Below are 12,847 nucleotides of genomic sequence, written 5' to 3' on the forward strand. Positions count from 1 at the left end.
GTTTTATTGAAGGAAGAATCTGAGACTCAGAGAAATGAAGTAACTTGCCCAGTTACAAACCTGGGGGGTAGGAATAAAAATCCAGCTATTTAACGATATGGAAGGTAAGAATAAAAACTAGCTATTTATGATTCCAGTGCCTCACAGGTCCTGGCCTCCACTTGAATCTCAACAAGTATCCCAAGTAAATGATATAAATTCTGTGGGCCCAACTCTTCATTATCAAATAACACAGCTGATGATGGGTTATATTTATTGATGCTTTCTAGGATGTCTTCTTGAGTTTATAGTCTAGACCTATGTGTAAGGATATTTCTAAAACTTGGATAAAGACTAAAAGAATAATGTTGAAGGAGCCAACTTTTAGATAGGAAAGTACAAACAAGACAAACTCAAGACTGGGATCTTAAAAACCTAGACTAACTCTCAGATAAAAATGCAATGGCCAGTGCCCATCTTGAATTGTAAGTAGCTACTGACCACTCGTTAAACTCTATACACAAGTTTAAATTCAAATATAGTGCCATGATTTCTTTAGAGCAATACTCTTCTAGCAATCTCCTCCCAAACTGATGTTTCCAGAACATTAAGGTTCCATTTTCAGCAGCCCTGGCACAAAAATATTGTACCTAACTAGGCAATTAATGGCCAGGGCCTGGCTGATGGACTTAGACATGACGATGAGAATTGTGAAGGACAGATAAATAATTCAGAAGTTGGACTGACAAACACGATGACAAGTATATAAGACAGAGGCATTTATTCTCTCATGTAAAAAGCAGTCTTTGGTACTAGACAGAGAACAGAGTCACTCAGATAAAGGAACAGAGGAGTAAGGTGAATAAAATCGGGTTTGGTTAAGTATGTGATGATAATGAGCTCAGTGTACAACTTAACTGGTTTAGAGATGCCTTCATAAGACATTCAAATGGGGATAAACTCTAGGGCTTGGAGATCCAAAGACGTCAGGGCAGAATTAGGAGTCATCAGCATGTATGTGGTAGTTGAATCCATACAGAAAAACGCGGCAGCAGAAAGAACCCCAAAGAATATCAACACATAGCAGGTGAGTGAAGGGAACCTGGATATAGGAGCTAAAAACCGGGGTGGGCTTTAGGAAAGCCAAGGGAAAAGAAACTTTTAAAGAGGAGGGGGTGATGAATAGCTGCCAATGACATGAAAGAGCAAGATCTGAGTAGAAAAATACGGTGGATCTGGCGATTAGTGACTTTATGACAAAGCTGAGCAGTAAAAATGAAATAGAATTTTAGAAAAGTGATCAGCAAATAAGAAAAGGAGACAATAAATCATGTGCTCACGAAGCTTAGTTTCCCAGAATGTGAAAACGGACTTCTTTAAATGTAGAAAGGCTTTATTAGATGCTCACGTATCCACTAGCAACTCAAACAAAACAAAAACCTGTCCTTAAGTTCATTCCTATTCAATTACAGCATTTTTATATCAAACAGAAATAATATTAAATACTCGATAAATGTAAGTTATTTTTCCAGGTACCATTCTGGATATTAACATATTTTCTTATTTAATCACAACCCTATGAAGTAGGTATTATTATTCCTAACTTACACATGAGACTCAGGCAGAGTGGTATGATAGTCAAAACTAAAATCTGACTCAGCAGAGTTAGAGGAAGGGAAGGCAATGTGGGAAGCAAGAGTTAACAGATGAGAACTGTAAATATTACTGGCTAACTGGTTGTAGTTTAATTTCTACTTAAGAACTTATTTTTAATTTGAAAGATAGTTTGTGGCTTCTCTCATCTCAGAATCCTACAATGCTGGAGCCTGACTTTTTGTACTGGCCCTTAGGACACTTAGATTCTGTACTGCATTATAATTTTGTTATTTCTCTTACCGCATCACAAGTTGCCTGAAAATGGAGCTATATCTTACTTATCTTTGTATCCCTATTCCCCCAATCTTAAAAGTAAAACATACCCAATAAAGGTTGGTTGTATGAATAATCATTTCTGCTTTCCTCAAGTTTCTGGGGGCTTCAATAAAGTATTTTTCAACTATTTAATTGCTGAGTAAGGCTAATATCTCTCAGATGCTACTGAGACTATCTATGTTCAGAACATTTTCAGATTATTCAAATTACTGATTTTGATGGAAATACCCTTCTAAAAATCAAATATAATTCCCTTGGATAATACCATTGAAAGATTCACTAGCACCTACTGGTCAAAGGTCATGGCCCTGTTCTCCAGCCTTATCACTCACACACCCCACCTGGCTCCAACAACCAATCCACCAGTACTTCCTCAACAGTATATTGGGCAGAACATGACACCATGCACTTACCAGGTGAACTGCTTCTCTTCTGTCAAGACACAGCTGAAATTCTCCTTCCTAAAGCCTTCTCATATTTGCAATTTTCATTTTCTACTTTTGCTCTCTCCCTTACTACACTGTTAATTTCCTAAAAACAAACTCCTCAAGGCAACACTCATCTTTTTTCTCTTCAGGCCTGGCAAGGAGCAGCTCCGTAAGTGTTTATAAAGCAAAGTTCAGTACATCTGCTGGTACTATGTATACTATTCACACACTACCAAAAGTAAAGATTTCAGGTTGTTTTCCATTAGCAATAATGAATGGTGCACTTCTCTATTCTATCTCATCTCATTAACTTTTGAATTCAAGATTAACATGTACCTTCATTACAGCTAATCATAATCACCATCACCAAAGACACAAAAAAAGCCCCTCGGACAACAGAACCCTTTGTGTCTTGAGCAAATAATCAAACCAAGACTTATTCACAACTATTATAAAAGACACCCCCAAAAAATCCCTTAAAAAGCTTTGGAATGCCTCCAATTTAAGGATGGGAAATGAATTAAAATCACACAATTCTGGGGCAATATCTTTCACCTTTTAATCTGTAGGTGCCCCCTACACAGAAGACACTCAAATGTTGACTTTAATAAAACTCGTGTCATATCCAGCTTTGTCAAAGAGCAGCTAGGTCAGGTTTTTGGAGACCCCAAGAATATAATCTTTGTGCTGGCCTCCAGGTTTTGACACATCATCTGAGCAGTGAACATTGTAGTTTCTCATATAGCGCCTCAGCATGTCTGGAAGGGAATGTGCTTTAACAAGTCTTGTCACAAGGCACAATGTGTTATGAGGAGATCTTCACATTTCATCCTACAATAACAGTCTCTGCAGTTATCTTCAAGCTGCTTCACCCATGTTACTTAATCCTGGGGCTTTTTTATCTTCATTGCACAGATGGGGAAAGAGAAGGGAAGGAAGGGATAAAATGACTTAGCTGAAGAGGCCCTGCAAGTCACCAAAAGAGCCTTCATTTCAACCATCAGCTGCTAATCCTCTTTTCAAAGAACCATTTTGTTTGAGGAACTTTCACTGACAGCAAGCACAACAAAGGGTCAAATTGGTCATTAGCTTTACTTGTTTAGTGTGACTGAATAACCTCAGCTTCCTAGGCCTCTGTGTTATGATAGCTCTAGAAGATTTTGATGGATTAACTTTTGCTGAATTAATCCAAGTTCCTAAATCTACCTCTAACTTCTAAATTCCAAGATAGCGTGACTTAAAGTTTAACTCTAAAGGCATTTTTGTCTCTCTCCAGATCACTCATCCTTTTCAAATTTTATTCAGTCTCTTAAATGTGAAGTCACACCAACCTTTCAGTTCAGGATCAAGGCTACCAGAATTTTCTTCTATCTAAAGAGGAGACCAATCCCTCCCAAGCCACGCAATGTTCCAAGGTATCCATCATTCACAAGAGACTCTAATCTGTGTTGTTAGGGAAGCCCAACCACCTCAAACTGCAGATAGCTTCTACTTTTACACTTCTGATCCACTCTTGGAGGAGTGCCTCTTCCGATCCTCTCCCCATGATGCTCCCCACCCGCAAAGAGAAATCTCAATTCTCTCTGATTCGACAAGAACTACATCAGCGTTGCAAGATGACATTTTGGCAATCACAACTCTGGACCTTGAAATGAGGGAACAATCTAAAGATCCCCACATTACATGTGCTAAGTACAAATTATTTAGCAGATTCCATTTTCTGGGCCCAAGTGACTTGCAAAACAGGGAGATCAGCATAGGCTCAAGAGCGGGCAGGGAGCTCACAATTCGGTTTACCGTTCTTGACTGTAAAATTCTACACCAAAATATTTTCACACTTGCCTGCCTTTTAGATGATGTAAGCTCTTCCCCTTGACTTTTAACTAGATCTCTCCCCCTGCAGCGGCCACGGGCCACTCAGTAACTCATTCTAAGGACTGCCTCTTGCGGCTCGCCCCAACAAATCCAGAAGCCCGCAAACCCCGCAGCCTCCGCTAGCGACACACCGCAGCCCCAAACTGGCCATCCCCTCCTCCCCCACGTCCCCGCGTCGCTCGTCATCCCACGCCAGGCGCCACCCTCTCTCCATCCCGGAGGAGGTTTTGGGCTCCCTGGTCCGGAGCCCTCCCGTGGGCGCAGCAATGCGACCGCCGGCGGGAGCGGACCCGAGCTGGCACCTACCTCCCACCTCCTCCTCCAGGCACGGCCGGGGTCAAGGCTCGCCCGCCTCCTCCAACGGCCCTAACGGCCGCGCCGAGCCTCTCGCCGAGAAGCGGGGCGCCGAGCCAGGTGCCGGCGCTCACCTCCGCACCCGCCTTCCGGCTCCCCGCCGGCTCCTCGCCGGCTCCCGCCCCAGGCCCCGCCGGCGCCCCCGCCCCTCTCCGGGCGGGCACGTCACAATCCCCGTCGCGGGGGGAGCGCTCACCGTCACGGCCCCCGAGAGCGGCGGGGAAGCACCGCTCGCAGTCCTAGACCGGCTCGCGCAGCCCCGAGGGCCCGCACAGGCGCGGCGGCACGCAGCGCCCCGCGCCCGCGGCCCCGCCTCCGCCTCGGGCTCCCGCCTTCCCCGCCCCGGGCCCGGCTCCGCTCCGCCCCTCGCGGCCACCCCCTGCCTCGGCAGGTTCGCAAGGTTCCCACCCCGCCCCCGCGCCGCCGGGGCCGCAGGCCCAGCCACCTCCCATTGGCTCCGCCAGTTGCTAGGCGATGAACAACCGCGGCCTGCATTGGCCCCCGGAGTCTCCTCCCCCCCCCTCCAAAAAAACCTAGAGAAAAAGAAAACCTTATCCCTAGAGCCGGAGCGGGATGCGGGCGCAGCTGCGGCTGCGGCACCTGTTACGCCCTGTGATTCACCCGGCCGGGCCCTGCTCCCCGCCCCCTCCTTATGCCCGCAGAGCTGGGGCCCCTGGGCTTCGGGGGGGAATCGGGTCGTGGTTGCTTTAAGGCGCGTGTTCCGAGCCCCACCAGTGAACCCCAACACCCACCCTTGAAGCAAAAGTGAAGCTCCCAGAAGACCCACGTGCGCTGGCAAAAGTGGAGAAATAAACCAAACAACAGCCGGCACCCAGAATTAGGTCAGGCCCAGGGGAAGGGAGGTTCAAGCGTTGGGAATTGTGGATTCAAACTACCCAACCCCGGGGGAGTTAGATGTAAAATGAGAGCAAAGACACGGACCTGGGCAGAAGACAGCGAGAATACTAACAAATGGCAGTCGTGAACTACAAGTTTATGCGGAAATGTCCCACACCCACTCAGCAAAATATGTGCAGAGAGAATGAATGCTTGTGCTGCACCCGTAGCCGGGGTCAGATCCGCTCCTCCCCTATTCCATGTCAGCTTAAAATTCTCCAGGGAGGAAAAGGGGCCAGAGAAAGGAAAGGGATCAGATGGTGAAGTCGCAGGCATAGGAGTTGTGTTATAAACACAAAGATGTGCTTTGATGGATTTTGTTTTAGTGAAGCCAATGAATTTACTCATGAGGGGAGAAACAGGTTTGGTATTTTAGGGAGGCTCCTGAGAGCACTTTGGAACCTAAATAGTACGAGACAAATACAAGAAGGATTAACGCTGAAGAACAAGGGAGGGAGTAGTGATCCCACCTCCCCCACCCCCAGTTTACACGCACAGACCCCCAATCCTGGATGAAAGATTGAGAAGAGAAAATGAGCACGCCACGGTGACAACTTCAGAGTCCAGTGAAATCCTCCTCTTTGCTTTTGGCCTAAGCCATCAGGAGGCTGGCTAGATGCCGGTAAGCATAGGTGAATGACAGCCAAAGAGCCTGTTAGGGCCCATCTTTCTAAAGACGCTATAAGCGCAGGGCTAGGGGGGAGGAAGAAACCAATTACTACCAGTGATTACCTAACACCCTAACCTAGGCTACTGATGGGGGCGGAAGGGAGTTACTCCTGCTCCCAAGAGGGGTTTGAAATTTCCACTGTTCACCCGTCAAAATCCCACACGCCTTCCCATCTTAGGAAACAACTCAATGTCACAGTTTTTTCTTGACATAACAAGGCTTCATTTTGACCATTTCCCCCCACAATCAAAAATGGAGTGCTCACTCTTCGATAGGTAGAAGTGTTGAGCTCAATCAATTCAATAAGTAGCATCTGACACACCCTATTGTGACCTAACCACTAAACAGCTGGATTCTAAGAACGTTTGGGTGAGGCTGAGGTGAGCTCTGGAAAGTTCGGACCCGTCCCCACCCCCAAGGATGAATCTGATCTGTCTGAATAAAACAGCAGTTTTCAATTTTTTGGCTCCAGGAAACCCTTTCCATTCCTAAAAATGATTGAGGACCTCAAAGAGCTTTTGTTTGTATGGGTTATATCTATTAATATTTACCCTACTAGAAATTAAAACAAATTTAAAATGTTTATTTAAAAAATAAAAATTACATCTTAATATAAATGGCACATTTTTACGGAAAATAACTATTTTCCCCCAATATAGTAAAGAGTGTCATGATTTTAAAAGTTTGTAGATTAATGTCTAGCCTAATGGAAGGCGGTTTGTTTTTCATATCTGCTGAATTTAATCTGTTGTACTATTTTAGGTCGCCTCCACTATACAATCATAAGAGAATGGCAGTAAAAAGGGCAAATAACATTTTAGCATTAAAATTGATTTGACTGTACCCTCCCTGAAAGGGTGTTGGCAATGCCCCCCCCCACTGTGCCCCCACCCCGGGGGTTCCTAAGATTACACTTTGAGACCCACTGGTCTAAAACTGTCTTGATACTCTGTCCCCCTTTTGTCGACCACCGGTTTAGGAGCTGAGTGTGTGACCTAATTCTGGTGAGTACATAAATGTGAAGTGGGAGGGTATGGGGCTTTGGGGGAAGAATTTTATCCCTGAGAACCCAGAAGAAGTCTTTTCCTTACCTCTTGCCTTGGCCATCCTCCAAGTGAGCAAGACATGTTTGAAGCTGTTGTGGTACACCCTACAATAGTGAGAGAAAAGAAAAGAAAAGAAAAGAAAAGAAAAGAAAAGAAAAGAAAAGAAAAGAAAAGAGAAAAGAAAAGAAAAGAAAAGAAAAGAACCGGAAAAGCAACCCAGAACCCAGACATCACTGAGTCGCTGAATTAACCTCTCCTGGCTCTGCCTATCTCCAGACTACTCTCATGCTTGTTCACTGATGTATCCCCAGTGCCTAAAACAGTGCCTGGTACTTAGTGGTTGGTGCTCAACACTTATTTGGTGAATAAATAAACATAACTTCAATGTTTTTCATTTCAAAGTAATCACCTTGGCGGGCTGTATAAATGACCTAGTCCATTGATGCTGCTGAAAAGGTATCATATGAGTAGGCACTGAATTTGTTGAAAATAATTCCTTCTTTAAGAATCAATCTGAGGTTTGGAACAACCTGAAAGTCATTCGGAGCAAAATCTGATGAACACATTCTGGAGCCACGTTAAAATGCCAAACTTGCATATTCCAACTAGTTTACTACACTTGGGTAGATAGAGAAAGGTCAAAAACACGATGTGTTTGATCTTCTAAGACAGTAAACTGACTCTGAACATAGTTGCAAAGACGAAGAGTTCTAAAAATGTACACCAATAACAAGTTGCAGAAAAAATATACATATATACATATGTATGCATTTAAAACTATATGTTTGTGTGTATGTGTGAATGAATCGCTTTCAAACTGTCTATAGACTTCTTGCCCCTACATTGAAAATCAGATCCTTTCTGCCCCCCAGCCCCAATAAAGAACCTTTAATGCCCTTTCACTGTACTTCGCATGAAATTAAACTTCACACCCAATCGTACACACATGATCGGCCCCCCATCCCCCTCTTGGAAATCTCACGTTGACACACAAAGTGCCAGAGCCACAGTGGTCCCCTTCTTGGTTCTCTGGCCCCCTTGAACCTGCCGTTTGGTCTGCCTACAAGGGTCTTCCCACAAAGGTTTAAATTGATTCTTTTTCATCATTCAGGCTCCACGTCCATATATAAAGTAAGCTTTCCAGGCCTGGTTCTATTTGTTGACTTGTTTCCTTGCTTATGGTGTGTCTCCTCCCACAAGAATGCAAGCCCCATGAAGACCACGACTCTGGCTGTGCTTGTCTCTGCAGCTCCCACCCCTCAGTGCCTGCACGGGAGGGCTGCTAACCAAACTATTAATTGGGAGGTTGGGAGGGACATAGATAGGAGGGAAGGAACATCTGCTTCACATTTTATTAGCTTCTGTTATACATGAAGTTTTACAAGTATGACTTACTGTAATTTTAAAATATTTTCATTCCACTGAAATAAATAGGCTCTGACTTTAGTATTACTAAAGTACATACTTTAGTATGTACTAAATTAATAATCCACTCTCTATTTACGCATATGTGTGCCTTAGAAACCAACGTTTCACATACCACAACAAACATTTAGGTCACGCAGCTTCGCCTAATGTGTATATTCAAATCTGGATAGTAACGGACCAACTTATAAAGGTTTTCTGTTGCAGTTCATACCATCTGGATTATTTCAATAACCACAACAATTTCTGGACCTAGAGAAGATTTCTTGTCAGAGCCTGTATGCTGTAACAGATGAGAAGATGGGCTGAGTCACTTCTGCTTAATGGCAACACTTGTTATTAATTCTGTGTTCTAGCCAGGACTACCTTTCCAGGGGTGGCAGGATGGATAAACAAAAGTCTTACTGGATATTGTACTAGTAACTCTCTTATCCACGGCCTCCTCTTATTTACAAGATCAATTTAAGGCTGTTTGTAATAAACTGCAAAATAGGGTAGGACAGACTTCAAGGCCCAAGGGACTTCAGAGTCCTCCCTGCGGGCTGGGGAGGTGTGGGGGTGCTCCACAGAGGAGAAAGAGCTTGAGTAAGGCCTTGGGACAATCTTCACTCAGCAAGCCTAACCAAAGGCAGAGACCCCCAGCTCTGCTTTCTGACTTCTAAAAGGTGGCATTACACTTGGTGACATGGCTCCCTGAGCTATCTGACTGAATCCCTGCATCATGCTGCATTTCCGAAGAGGATTCATTTCTGGCCAGTCCCTTTGGATTTGGGCCCATAGTCGTCCGCCTTGAAATGACAGTCCTGCACCACTTACAAAATACTGCTGCCTTTGCAGGAAAACAGACCACTGTGGTTCCCTTTTCCTTTCACCTTCCCCAGGTGAAAATTCCCAGAAAAGAAAACTACCCTTCCACATTGCCTGCCCCACCCCACCTTGCCGCCTACCAACACACAGAGCAGTAGACAACTGCCTGATCACCCTCCAGGTATCCCATTCTTAGTGCTTTAGATTTTTGTCTGGTCTGCGGAGTGATTTGCTCTAGTTTTTTTTTTTTTTTTTTTTGAAAGGGTCTTTTTGAGCAAGAATGCCAGATGAATTTTATTAAGCTCTAACACTTCGGTTTCCAACTCTCCATTTGTCCCAAAATTGATTTGTTAATTTTAAAATATGCCATGCAAAACTCAATTATGCAAAAATCACTCAAACAATTGTAAGATACTATCATAGAAAGGTGGTAAGGTATCAACCAGAGTAGTTCTCAAGCCCTGTATTTTCGGGAGAGAAGCATACCTCCTTTAGTAAATGAAGCAAACACACATGTAACACACACACACACACACACACACACACACACGGCGAGCATTTTGAGCATGAAGAGGGACTGTCCTGAATTCTGATGTTAAACACATAGACTATGTTAACACAAGTCATTAGCACAAACTCATCTTCTTTAGTATCCAGTCATACTTAGTATCTGATTTTTATATTTTTACTGAAAACTTATGGGGTCTCATCATACAGCATATAACACTTCACTTTGTAAAAACTCACCAATCAATAAAGAAGATGTGGCATATACACACACACACAGATATATATAGATATATATATACTGGAACATTACTCAGCCATAAAAAATCTTGCTATTTGCAACAACAAGGATGAATCTCGAGAGGATTATGCTAAGTGAAATAAGTCAGTCAGAGGAAGACAAATACCATATGATTTCACTCCCATGTAGAATTTAAGAAACAAAACAAAGAAAAAAAGAGACAAAACACAGACTCTTAACTAGAAGACAAACTGATGGTTACCAGTGGGAGGGGGCTGGGGGGGATGGGTGAAATAGGTGAAGGGGATTAAGGAGTGCACCTATTGTGATGAGCACCGAGTGATGTATGGAATTGTTGAATCACTATATTGTACACCTGAAACTAATATAATACTGTATGTTAATTATATTGGAATTTAAAAAAATAATAAAATATGAAAATTAAACATTACCAACCATACATATCTCCCATTGGGTGTCTCCTTCAGCCACCTTGTTTTTGCTCACCACCAGCACCGCCCCCCACCCCCGCCCCCGGCCAGGGACACATACAAACACATGCACAAAACTAACCTTGCTGACTACAGTGACTTCTAAACATTTCTCAGAGCAATTTGGCCCATTCTATTCTTCTAACCTTGCAAATTTAAACCCAGAGCACTGATCAGCCAACAAAAGACCCTCCAAGGAAGTAGGCAGGGGGTGGGGGACTATAAATGACCCCAAATGCTTTTTAGTTATACTGAAACCTATTTCAAAACCACAGAGCACAAAAATTCAGCATTAACTTGAATAGTTCTGACTTAATTCTGCACCAACGCACCCTTTTATTTCACATAGTCCTAGTCTCTCTCCACTTACTTGCAATTTTCCTCAATGGGTCAATGAATATGTATTGAATGATTACCATGTGCCAAGCATTGAGGGTTATAAGGTCCCTTCTCACAGCAGGAACTCAGAGTCTCCCAGGAAGACAGAGCAATGACAGTCTAAGTATTATAGGGAAGAAGTAGAGTGTACCAAAGGTTCTTGAGTCAGACTTCCTGGGCTAAAAGACTAGCCCAGCCACCTGGGTCCATGTTGACATTACTGAGCTCCCCAACCAACCTGGGGCTTCCTTCCCCTGGACATTAAGTTTAGTAAACAATAAATGCTTTGTGGTCTATGTTGCTACTAGATTGTTACTTGCAGCCAAAAGCATCCTATCTGATGGTACGTGGATACAGTGACCGGAGGGTATGATACTTCATTTTACTGGTACAAATATACTCAAGTCTCACATGTGGAAATAGTCAAGTGAGCAAAAAAGTCAGTGAAAAATGCAGCATAGGAGTTATGTACAAAGGACTGATTGAGTAGAATAATTAAAGTAGGAAAAATGTGGAGCAGTTTCTGTAATTTGAATTATAAATATATATCTAGGATAACATTTTTCTAAATTATATTTTCTTTCTTTACTAATTTAACTAGGCCAGTAAAATTAAAGCATATTGAGAAATACAACTTTTCACAAAATGATTTGCTCTTCTGAACTTTTTCGACCACAGCACTGTTTTCCTCCTAGTACTTGCTTTAGATATTTAGATAGATATTTTTCAGGAAAAGTCATGTGTAAATAATTCACTTAGAAATCAAATCATATTCTCAAGGTCATAGGGAAACCAGATGTTTCGAAGAAAAATATGATAAATCTTTTTCTATGGCAAAAGACATCTTTATAGAACAAATAATTTCTTTATCATTATCCATTCTATAAGATCATATTTTAATATGCTGGATATCCTTAGAAGACTTTTACCCTATTATCATTTAAAACCCAGACTTGGGGTGCCTGTGTGGCTCAGGCGATTAAGCGTCTGCCTTCCCAGGGTCCTGGGACTGAGCCGCTGTCAGGCTCCCTGCTCATCGGGGGGAGCCTGCTTCTCCCTCTCCTTCTGTCTGTCCCTTCCCCCCCACCCCCGACTCATGTGTGCTCTGTCTCTCTCTCTCTGTCAAATAAATAAAAAAAAAAATAAAAAATAAAACCCAGACTTTTGTATAACTATTTAATGAAGAGTTTTCTCTAATAAGAATCATAATACAGAAGGCTGAGTGTTGTAACCAACAAAATAGTTCATATCTTTTTATTCTGCAGCTAGCATTTCAATTTTTTCTTACTTTTAAACTTCCTTTTGATTTCATTATTTATATTTTGCTAGGCAAAGTTTCTTTTCCTGCATTCTCAGTGAAAAAGAAATCTGGAGGCTTGGTTCCTGATGGATTTTATTTCCTGCTTTCTAAACCTCTATCAATGATGTCATCAAATAGTTGCTCAAGTTGAAACATAGTGGAATAGAATCCTCTATATGCTGGGTAAACTGCCCACATCAAATTTCAGATTTGAAAAACTCTGATATCAATTAAAATACGGTATTGATTTAAAGTAACAGCTTAAGACTGAAAATCATATGCAAATATGCCTGTCCCTTTAAAAAGAAAAGCAATTGCATTTTGGTTGCTGAGCTCTCTTGGATTTATTTTATCTTAGCAGCTGTTCCTGAAGTCGATGTTATTCAAATGAGGGGTTTCAAGCTCTTTGTTGTGTTTTTCAACTTATGGTATATGCTATCAAACATAAAACCCAAATTTAGAATGGGGTGGGGGGAGGGGACAATTAGAAATACCAAAGAAATAAAATAATATTGAA

General features: G+C 42.6%; 1 protein-coding gene across 7 annotated transcripts in view; it reads right to left on the bottom strand.

The window, feature by feature from the left end:
- SSX2IP (SSX family member 2 interacting protein) overlaps positions 1 to 4,905 on the bottom strand; it is a 41,266-nt gene extending 36,361 nt beyond the window's left edge. For 6 of the 7 annotated variants that reach the window (XM_087866063.1, XM_087866062.1, XM_087866061.1 and 3 more), the window contains exon 1: positions 4,765 to 4,905. The gene's annotated coding sequence lies outside the window, so the exon portion shown is untranslated. Of the gene's footprint in view, positions 1 to 4,520; positions 4,701 to 4,764 lie in introns of those variants that run through there. The other variant, XM_045801896.2, reaches the window with a different exon arrangement.
- Positions 4,906 to 12,847: the final 7,942 nt, after the last annotated feature.

Source organism: Ursus americanus, chromosome 12, assembly GCF_024610735.1.
Source record: "Ursus americanus isolate L20-20 chromosome 12, mUrsAme1.1.p, whole genome shotgun sequence".
Lineage (NCBI taxonomy): Eukaryota > Metazoa > Chordata > Mammalia > Carnivora > Ursidae > Ursus > Ursus americanus.